The sequence below is a fragment of the Cygnus olor genome, chromosome 8 (genome assembly GCF_009769625.2).
Source record: "Cygnus olor isolate bCygOlo1 chromosome 8, bCygOlo1.pri.v2, whole genome shotgun sequence".
NCBI classification, from domain to species: domain Eukaryota; kingdom Metazoa; phylum Chordata; class Aves; order Anseriformes; family Anatidae; genus Cygnus; species Cygnus olor.
Genome location: NC_049176.1, coordinates 13939747 through 13950359, shown reverse-complemented (window position 1 = coordinate 13950359; position 10613 = coordinate 13939747). Strand labels below are relative to the sequence as shown.

General features: G+C 34.8%; 1 long non-coding RNA gene across 1 annotated transcript in view; it reads left to right on the top strand.

The window, feature by feature from the left end:
- The first annotated feature begins 289 nt into the window (after positions 1-289).
- LOC121073795 overlaps positions 290-10613 on the top strand; it is a 68415-nt gene continuing 58091 nt past the window's right edge. The window contains exon 1 of the long non-coding RNA XR_005821940.1: positions 290-363. This is a non-coding gene — a long non-coding RNA (uncharacterized LOC121073795). The remainder of the gene's footprint in view (positions 364-10613) is intronic.

Below are 10613 nucleotides of genomic sequence, written 5' to 3'. Positions count from 1 at the left end.
TAATGATTCTATGATTGCGTAAAAACAGCAATTTTGCAAGACATCAAAACTCAATTCTAATTTGGAATCTGAGGATATGGGGCATACTTTTTAAAAACATTTATCTGGCAGTCATTTAAAGAGTAAATATGTAGTCATTGAAATGGTGGTGAGATTTATATTTATTTCACTTATAGCAGTTGAAGCTTTCATAAGCAAAATGTTTAGAGTACATAGACATCTATAGATGTTCACATTTTTGTGTTTTTTTTTTTTTTTGTTTTTGTGTCTGTTGTTTCAATACCTTTTCTGAACAAATTCATTCATCTGTCTACTGAAGCACCACTTTCTCTGAAGATGTAATTGCAAAGCACCATATTTAAGGTAAGCAGCTGGCTGAAAGCAGGCCCTTTCCAAGAAGCATAAAACAAGTCAAATAAGTCAGTCTATCACAGAATTTAGAAACCTTTTACTAGGAAATTATTAGACAAATAATTACTAGAAAAGATTGGGTTAATACAGAACTACCTCAAAATGCAACCAGTAATGATTAAAGAAAATTGTAATTGTACATTCTGTAACTTATCTGAATTGATATAATTTAATTGCAACAGATGAAAACTGAGAAAATATTAATGCAGCTACAGAGATGATGAACTCTTATGCAACACTGCTTGTCAGTCACAGAATAATTGAAACATGAAAATTATTTCCTAATAATATTCTCAGTCAGTAGATATGAAAGCAAATGAAGTTTAATTTACTTTTGGCTGATATATAGCGTAAGTTAAATAAGTGAGATATCAAATCTGATGGTTAGTCCAAGCATTTTTCAGTATATTTCAGGTCTCATATTGAAACTCTTGTGATTTCAACTGATTGTTGTACCACGTTGATGTGGTATGACAGGCCTCCGGGAACCTCAGAGACCCAACTGGATGGCTAAAATCACTTGCAAGATAGGTAATAATGCGGATTTGTTGCTACATCTTTGGTGTTTCAAGCTTTCTGTTATTTGTTTTTTTTTTTTTTTTGTGTACTTTGCAATGTTTTTGGAGGCCATCTGTTCTCTACTTTGGCTAGACTGGTTTCTAGACATGATGCTGATCCATCGTCAAGGCAGTGGTCTCTTAGGAGACAATTTGCTTAGAAGTTTGTTTATGTGGAATGACTGAGGTTACAGAATAAATATATCTGGTTGTTTTATTTTCATGAGTTCTCTGGCAGTGTCTCTAAATTGATTGTCTGAAGCCAAAGTCCAGAGGTGAGCTCAGAAAGGACTGAGCACTTTAGAGCACAGTAGCTTTTTAAATGTAGGGCAAATAGAAGGACATTTCTAGCGTCAATATATCATCCAGACAAGACATTGTTTGCATCTGCCCACCTCTAACTGACTAGATTATTCTCATGGGGAATTCATACCAATAGGGGAAAAACTGTACGTTTTGTAACATTTTCAAGGAGGACACCAGAGGGTGAGAAAAACCTCTAAGACAATTACTAAAGCAATTAGCAAAGCAATTGCCTGTTTATGCTGACAAACTAATGCAAAAAGTAAAGTACAATGGAAACAATAGCCCCTTGAAGTTAAAAGGGATGGTGAAAGACAGACACGGACCTCTGAAACTGCTTAAATGTTTGTACGTGAGGTAGAATCACTATGTGGAATGGCCAAGCCACCAGCTAGGGTATGACACCTTCCCAGATGGGACACTACTGTCCTGGACAAGTGTTTTCTGTGTCTGTGATGCTGATCTAAACTGGACCAAGGGGTAGGGCCTTGGTTGGTGTGTTGTGTGCAGGTGAGTGTGTTGTAGAACACAAATTTTAGAATAGAAATCGCTATCCTGCTCAGTACATAATGTTTAGATTTTGTGTCACTTAGTGGTGTGGTCTGTTCTTGTTGCCACCCATCTAAACTACTCTCTGATGACTGAACAGAAAAAAAAATGAGGTGCATTGGTTGTGAACATAGAAATGATTCTTGCTGCTTTGAGATTATTACAATTGTGTTGGCATGTGCATTGAATAGTGAGATTTCTGTTTTGATCTGTGTATTGGATGCACTGGGATCTCGGGTAGGGACTGGATGCACATTGCAAGTGATGCATAAATAATGCATTAACTCTCTTTATATCACTCATTCTAATTCAAAAATGACATTGGGTCACCTGTCAAATCTGCACAGAACTGGAAGTTTTGCTTCAGATTTCAGTTTAAATGCAAATTTCATGTTGTGTGGGAACATGTTCTGAAGCTCATTTTGAAGTAAATTAGATAGCTGTTCGTTAACCTCAATCAGAATTGTTTCTGGCCTGTCTCCTTTCCAAAATGCAGAATCTTAAACAAGATTTTGCATTTAAATACAACTATCAGTATAAGATTTTTATTCTTCCAGTGTAACTAGTGAGATGTAAATGAGAACTGTCTGTATCTACCGGTGTCTGACTTCCTCTTTTGAATATTTTAATTTACTAGGTTAAAAATAAATTACAATGTTCTATTTGCTTCATCAGATTGTGCATATTAATTCAGCTATTCTACAATGCTTACTGCTAAATAAAATCGATTTACTTTTCATTTGCATAGTCAAGTATTTAAGTAGCTTTTGGCTATTCATAATCACTCTTGAAAGGAGTTGAAACTGTGGTCAGTACAGTATTTTCTTATTTACAGGTAGTTCAAGTGTAATGAGTATGCACTAATATTTATCAAAATGCAATTTTTCTGTTCAAGAAAGAAGTGGAAGACCTACTACAATTTTGTACCCTTTTAAACACTAGTTCTTTGTTCTTTTGTCCTGTGTATTTGTGACATTTTCTTTTTAAAGCTGAAACATCTCGGAAGGCAAATGTACTCTGTAGACCCTGTGCTAGTCAAAGAACTGTCTTTTTGTTGTTTCTTCCGGAAACTGTGCTTTGAAAGAAATCACTGTTGTAGAACCAATTAGGTTCTTTAAGTAGATCATTTCTCAGTCACTGGAATAATGAATTCCATTTGCTCAAAGGGTTGCATTCACCCTTCAGTGGCAAGACAAACAAGAATTCATTGCCACAGCTAGGCAACCAGAATTATTTATGCATTCTTTTCAGAATCTTTCTTTTTTCATCTTTATTGGAATTCACCACAAAGATTATTGTTTAATAAGGGGGAAGTTCAATTGAAGCCAAATAAAAAAGCACAAGTCTTTTAAACCAGAGTATATTTTTCAGAAGTTTCTTATTTGTCAAGCTGTTGCAAATTTGCCTTTTATTTTATTTTTGTTAGTTAAAATTAAAATGAATTATCTGTTTTCGTATTTAATTTTTTTTCCCATTCTGAAAAAGTTTTCTGGACAGAGAAAAAAATTAAACTTTGGTTCTCAAAAGCAAGACATTTTAAAGTATATTTAAAGGTGTTCACAGAATGAATCACCATCCTCAAACTTTTTCCTTTTTTCCCATTTTAGCCTTGGTAAGATTGTCAGGGTCTACTATATCTGCTTAGATTTATTAGAAAAACAAAACAAAACAATATATATATATATATATGCCTAAGTCAGGGTTCATTGCATCATAATCAAACTTCTGGAAATGAAATTTGCGCCTGAACTGCAGTCATCTGACTACCTCAAGTAGCTACCTAAATCATAGAACCATAGAATCATTAAGGCTGGAAAAGACCTTCAAGACCCTACCACCAGTATCACCACTAAACCATCACAGAATCACAGAATCATCTAGGTTGGAAGAGACCTCCAAGATCACTTAGTCCAACCTCTGCCGTTGGCCTTCTTGGTCACCTGGGCACACTGCTGGCTCATGTTCACATGAGCATCAATGCTAAAATGAAAATGTAATTATAGCATTTGCTTGTTTTCAGCTTGTTATTTATACATATTATTTATGAGTCAGAGTTCACAGAACATGTAGTTAATAGCAAGATCGTTTTGTAACATTAGAGTCTTTTTCATCTACCTTGAAACTTCCCAGTAAATTTAGTTAGGTAGAGCAGCTACAGAAAACACAGCAAATGATATTGGTTTTCTAATAAAGGTTAGTTAAATTTTAGAACTTAATAAAAATAACTCTGTAAATATACTTCTCCGTAGTTTGACGTTGTATTTTGCTCATTTTAATTTAGAGATTTATTTATATAATTGTAACAAATAAATACCATAGGAGCTTGTGTTACATTTTTTGTTTTAGGTAGACATCTGTGAAATATCTATCCTTACTATACTGAGTTTAGATAAGTTATCAAAGCTCCAAAATCAGACTAGGGAGGGACACGATTTATAATTTATAGAATGCATATAGGAAAATCCTTAAACTCTGATTAGGATAAAGGACGTGCTTGTGTCAATATTTTAGCAGAAAGTGGAGTTGTGCAAGTTATACAATAACTTGTTTCATAGCATGATTTGGGGGTAGGGAGTAGTCTGTTTTGTTTATTTTGGGGCACATGAATCATCTGAAGCACAGTATCCTGCTTTGCTGATGATCTAGCATTCTGAGGTCAAGCCATTGGTACATATCTGTTTTCTCTCACGTTGCATGAATATTGTTAACTATCATCAGTAATCTCTAACATACTTGCTTCTGCCTCCTGGATATATTGTCATGATAGACTCCATCACCTACTGTATTCAAAATCTATTCTGTTCCTGTTCATAGGAGTTAGTTTTCAACATCAGGCAGAAGTGTTGCCTTGACAATGGCAACTTTCCAGTAAACTCATTTTCTGTGTGTAATTAGTGGAGCTGCAGGAAGAAGGACAAGATGTGAGAGATGTCATTTAACTTTTTAAATTAATTTACCAGCAAATTCTATGTCAATAGTCTGTAGAAACAGTCTTTCCTAAAATATTTCAACTTCTTGAGGAAAATATCCGTAAAACCTGTACGTCTTAATCCTGATTTATTTCTGGTACTTTAGTATCATTCCTAAAACATAAAGCTAAAGAGTGATGAAAAGTGTGAGGAGAATTTTAGCTGCCGATGATCTTCTTTAATAAATTACTTCCCTTTCAACAAATATGTTTAGAGACTAGACAGTATTTGAAAGGGTCTTGTGCAGATGTACTGGATACTTTTCATAGGAAAAAAATAGCAATTCTTTTCAAAGTTTTTTCTTGTTATGTTCTTTTTTGTTGTTGTTGTTTTGTTTTAAAGAAGTACTTTAGGAAGTTTAAAAGCAAATTCCATCAGTCAGAAAAAAAAAAGTAAATATATTTTTTTGCTCGACTAGAGCTCACTTGAGTTTTCACAGCCCAATTCATATTTACTTTGACCCTGAGGAGAACAGTATTTCCCTCTTGTATTTAATAACAGAATTTTCTTTCCCCAGTTTCTTCCTGTGAGGCTGTGGAGACTGCAGTCTCCTCATTCATGAGTTTTAAATTGTGACAATAGCTTGAAAAAGTGCATGCCAGGTACTGTCATTTTTATCAGTCATTAATTGGTTTCATCTCAGTGATTTTTTTTTTATATATATTTTTTTAACCAAAACTGTACAACACTGAAAAATTTCACACACTCAGTGGACCAATTTGCCAATTGATTTTTTTATTTCCCCTGCATTTGCGCCCCATTGCTTCTTTATGTCAGGTGACATAAAGGCAGTGTGCTCACGTGGCTAAGAAGGCCAACGGCATCCTGGTTTGTATCAGGAATAGTGTAGCCAGCAGGACCAGGGAGGTGATCATCCCCTTGTACTCTGCTCTGATGAGGCCGCACCTCGAGTACTGTGTTCAGCTTTGGGCCCCTCACTACAAGAAGGACATCGAGGTCCTGGTGCCTGTCCAGAGAAGGGCTGCAAAGCTGGTGGAGGGCCCAGAACAGAAGTCCTATGAGGAGCAGCTGAGGGAACTGGGGTTGTTTAGTCTGGAGAAGAGGAGGCTCAGGGGAGACCTTATTGCTCTCTACAACTCCCTGAAAGGGAGGTGTGGGGAGATGGGGGTTGGCCTCTTCTCGCAGATAACCAGCGACAGGACTAGAGGGAATGGCCTCAAGTTGTGCCAGGGGAGGTTTAGGTTGGAAATGAGGAGACATTTCTTCTCAGAAAGAGTGGTCAGGCATTGGAACGGGTTGCCCAGGGAAGTGGTGGAGTCACGGTCCCTGGGGGTGTTTAAGGAAGGGTTGGATGTGGTGCTTAGGGACATGGTTTAGTGGGTGATGTTGGTAGTAGGGTGATGGTTGGACCAGATGATCTTGGAGGTCTTTTCCAACCTTAATGATTCTATAACCCCTTGGTTTTGAGGGAGGTAATTGTTTTCTGAGTCACTTGTTTGTCACTCATCAGTGAAGGGGTTGTGCCCTGTGTTCTTCGTTAATGCTTGGAATCATTAGCTTCCAAATGGGAAAAAAAATAAAAATGGTTTTGTTTTCGTTTTATGTTTTCACACATATTTAGTGTTTATTAGTGTGTTTGAAGTAGGTTAGTAAGGGTGTATTTTGAATCTGTACAGTCCTAATACATGACTCCAACATATAGATGATGCTTATCATATTTGGTCTGATGTGCATGACGTTAGTTAGACAAAAACAATAATTAGACTAAAGTCTATAAGATTGCTGCTATGCTAAAAGAGTAAAAATGAAACAAAAAATCAGTGTTGGAAGAGAGCCTTACTCCATGTATTCTTGACAGTTCTCCATGTTCACAGTTCTGTATCTCCATGTTCATAATTTATCATCATTTATAATTTACGTGCATTTATCTTTTGGCACAGAGTACTGGCATCTGCTAGCAACTTTTTTTTTTCTTAATTTCTGACAGAAAAAAAAATTATCAAATGTGGATTTGTGCATACTCCTATGCAATGATATAATGAATATGAACCGTCTAAATCAAGAAACGTTTGTTTGCTAGGGCACACAGACGGAAACTAAGTAGACTGTGTTCATCAAAAGAACATGTTTTTTTTGTTTGTTTTTCTTTTTTTTTTTTCTTCTTCAAGTGATATATCCAACAGTCAAAAAAAGGAATCTGAAGAAGTGAGTTAAACCAAGCAAACATAGTTGTATTTTCACTGAGGGCTCCAAGTATTTCATGGTTGTTTGCTTTACTGTTCATAAAATAGTTTGTCCCTAACAGATTTAAAATAATTAGTGAAATAAAAATAGGGCTTCTACTTTTCTAAAATCACTCTAGTAGAAGACAAACTGTCAGAATGAGTAGATGGCCATTCCAGAATGGGTGTGTCTTTTGGGGTTGTTTGTTTTATTTGTTTTGTTAATTCTGAAACTGATGAAATTTGCAGTTGATGGTACAACTCCCTTTCATTCATACATTAGAAATATAGGACCCCTCTCCACAGTCAGCCTTATGACTGGAGAATTCTCTGTGACTGTAACGATTTCTTTGGGACCAAAAATGGACACAAAATGGACATAAAAAAATTACCTGTTGGCTAGGGAAAGAAGGTGGGAAAACAATAGTTTTAAATACATAGTGAAATTTCTGTAGGCAAGCCCTACTTCTCTACCAAATATGCTTCCCAATTAATCAAATATATCTTTTCTGAGTATGTAGTGTCATAACTGACTGATTGAACTGATGAACCTTTTCCTTTTAAGGGTAGCACACAATTTAAAGGCTTTAATTTCTTTAACCTAATATTGGGATGAGGTTTAAAAGGGAGGCCAGTGATAGAAAGCATAATGTAGACTACTGATCTTTGGGAATCCTTCAGTAATAATTATGCCCCCTAAATGTCAACATCCATGTCAGACACGAGTGTATTCTGAAGATCTTGGTTATTTAGGTGTACGCCATTAAAGTAGTATACAGCCCTAACAAAAGGTAATTTAACTGCATGATTTCTCTTGTTTTCTAACTACGCTTTATGTTGTTTGGTGAGAAAATGTCCAGGGAGTATCAGAAAATCCTGTCATGGGTTTCAGAAATAATGTAAGACACATACCAGCCATGTGGCTGGCAGGGATTTTAATGGGACTTGAAAGGCTGAAATGGTATTCTTCAATCAAGCATAAACTGTGTTACTGGAGAAAAAAATAAATCAATTGTTGAGGAGCAGTCTAATCTACCACATACCCACATACTTTTTAGCACTTTTGATAAGCTGCATTATTTTATTACAGATAAATATATAATAATAATAATAATAAAAACTTTGTTATAGTGTTTTTTTATGTGACAAGTATTTCAGAAGTCTATTTTTCTGTGCTTTTTTGTTGTTGTTGTTTTGTTTGTTTGTTTTCATGTGGGTTGCTTTTATTTTCCCTTTGAAGAAAACTTGAATCTTACAGGGATATATGTGGCAGGAGAAGACCAGAGACAGGCCTGCCACAGTATTATGCAGTGTGGCTGTAGCTTAAAACGGCCAGATGCTAGAGGGTCATCTGAAAGCAAGCCCCATGAGAAAGGTTCAGTCCTGCCTATGACCTCTTCGTTACAACAGGGCTTCTGCAAACCCTTCCACAGACTCAGATCACCACAAGCTCTTATTTATTATGTCTTCATTAACTCCTTGAGGGTAGTGTCCTCCTTCCTGTAAATGGATTTGCATACTACATAATATAACAGTCAAGAAAGATGATGGGAATCTTTATGATTTTCAGGGCTACACATACACTTCCAAATAGTTGCTTTCTGATACATTCATTTTATTCATTCTAATTGCTGTGAATAATCTTGTTAATTGCGCATCAAGTATAGTTCATTGCCTGAGTTTGTTTTCTTCTTTATTAGGCAGACATAAAATCAAGGGAAAAAAAATGTAGTCAATAACTTTCATCAAGGATGGGGTAAAGGATTGTGTTGATGTATTTTATATAACATTTGAGAACAATGTTTTTGGTGAATTCTGTCAAAAACTATGATATAGTCATAGCTAAAATGATGTGATATCTCAAATCTATAAGATCTAAGTGGGAAGTTTCATGTGAAGAGCTGGTAGGCATCAGGATTTTATATCTCATGATAATCAGCAACACACATAACAGTGAGAGAGCAACGACAACTTTCTACAGAATTTAGTATCCTCCCAACCCCTTTATAATTTATAGTCAGAAGCGCTCATTTCCTATCTGCTATATATAATAGATAATTTTTATTGGTTCATTTGTTATTTTAATTACCATATGTTATGAAGAAAAATCAATAGCAGAAAAACTAATAGAATCAAAATTGTGTTGGGAAAAACCATGCACAGCAGTTAATGTACAAGTTACGTAAGTTTCCTTCTGTATTTTCATTTAAAAAAAAAATAATGGAAATCTTAAAAGCTTTTCATCTATCTTAGTCAAACCATACTTTTGAAGAGTGAAGCAATTGAAGAAACCTAGACATTTATTTTATTTTAAGGAAAAAGAAATTATAAACTGGGTGCACTGGTAAACCAATTAATTAATGCAAGTGAAAAATCAAGAAATTACTGTTAGTGCTTTGCCACACTTTGAGTGTAGAAACATTTCTTGTCCTTTTCCTCATGTTAAAATGGAAAATGGAGAAAGGTTTTCCCTTTTTTTTTTCTTTAATTCTTCTAACATTATGACAATATGAAACAAAAAAGTTCATAAAATATAAGCTGCACATCTATAGACTGCTCATGAATAATTTCAACTTTCAAGATCGCACAGAAATGTAACGGTAATCCTACCTGCTTCTACTACTTTTCTGTATGTCTATGTTCTCTTGCAGTGGTTGATTAGAGAAAAGCATAAATATTCTTACAGCACTTCATTCAGTCTTTTTTTATTCTCTTCTCTTTTCTCTCTATTCCCTTGTTGGCTTTCTAAATTCAGTAGTAAACTATTTTAAAAGAGAAAAAAAACTGAAAAAAAAAAATGAAAAAAATAGAACTGAAAAAAAAAAAAGCACCACAATTTAAGTTTGTGAGTATCATCTAGGATATTTACCTCTGAACCTTTTCAAGACAAAAATTATGGTTATAAGATAACTTTATGAGTTATGAGGTATGAGAATCAACTAGTTCACAGGAAAAAATATATTTTGGTTTGAAATCAGCCATTTAATCCATTTATTCCAACGTTAATCCATTCAAACCAACTTTAGACTTAAAAATCTTCAAAGTGAAGTGAAATAGCCACCAATTGAGTAAGCAACTCTATTCAAGCTTCATTACCCAACCTTGTTATGAATTTGGCACAGGCTAGTTCTGAAGAATTGTGTTGACTCTACATTTTTTTCTTGGCAGCAGTGTAATGACTGAAATTATTAATGATGGCTTTCCATGCATGTACATGTTCATGAAGAACAGAACTGATTTGCCATTGGCAAAACACAAATTCTTTTTTAGAATAACTTATCTGTTCATCATGGCAAATTACAGCAACAGTGATAATAACGTGCCTCTCAGAAATGTAAAGATAATTTTGTACAGTCATTTAATATGCTTATTTGGATCTTAGTGTAGATTATATTGTCAAACAAAAAGACTAAGGGACTACGACATTTTTTAGAAAATTCCTTTTATCTATATATCATTGTTTATTTATCTATATCTATTTTATCTTTTTATTATTATTTATTATAATGCATGGGCATCACTGTTCCTGTAGAGACCTGATCTGGACTACACTGAAGGCAGTCTAGGCACATGTTTTCATTGGCTTTAGTTCAATCCATAAATGGACAATAAGTGAGTGAAAAGCTACTTTCTTCTGTAGG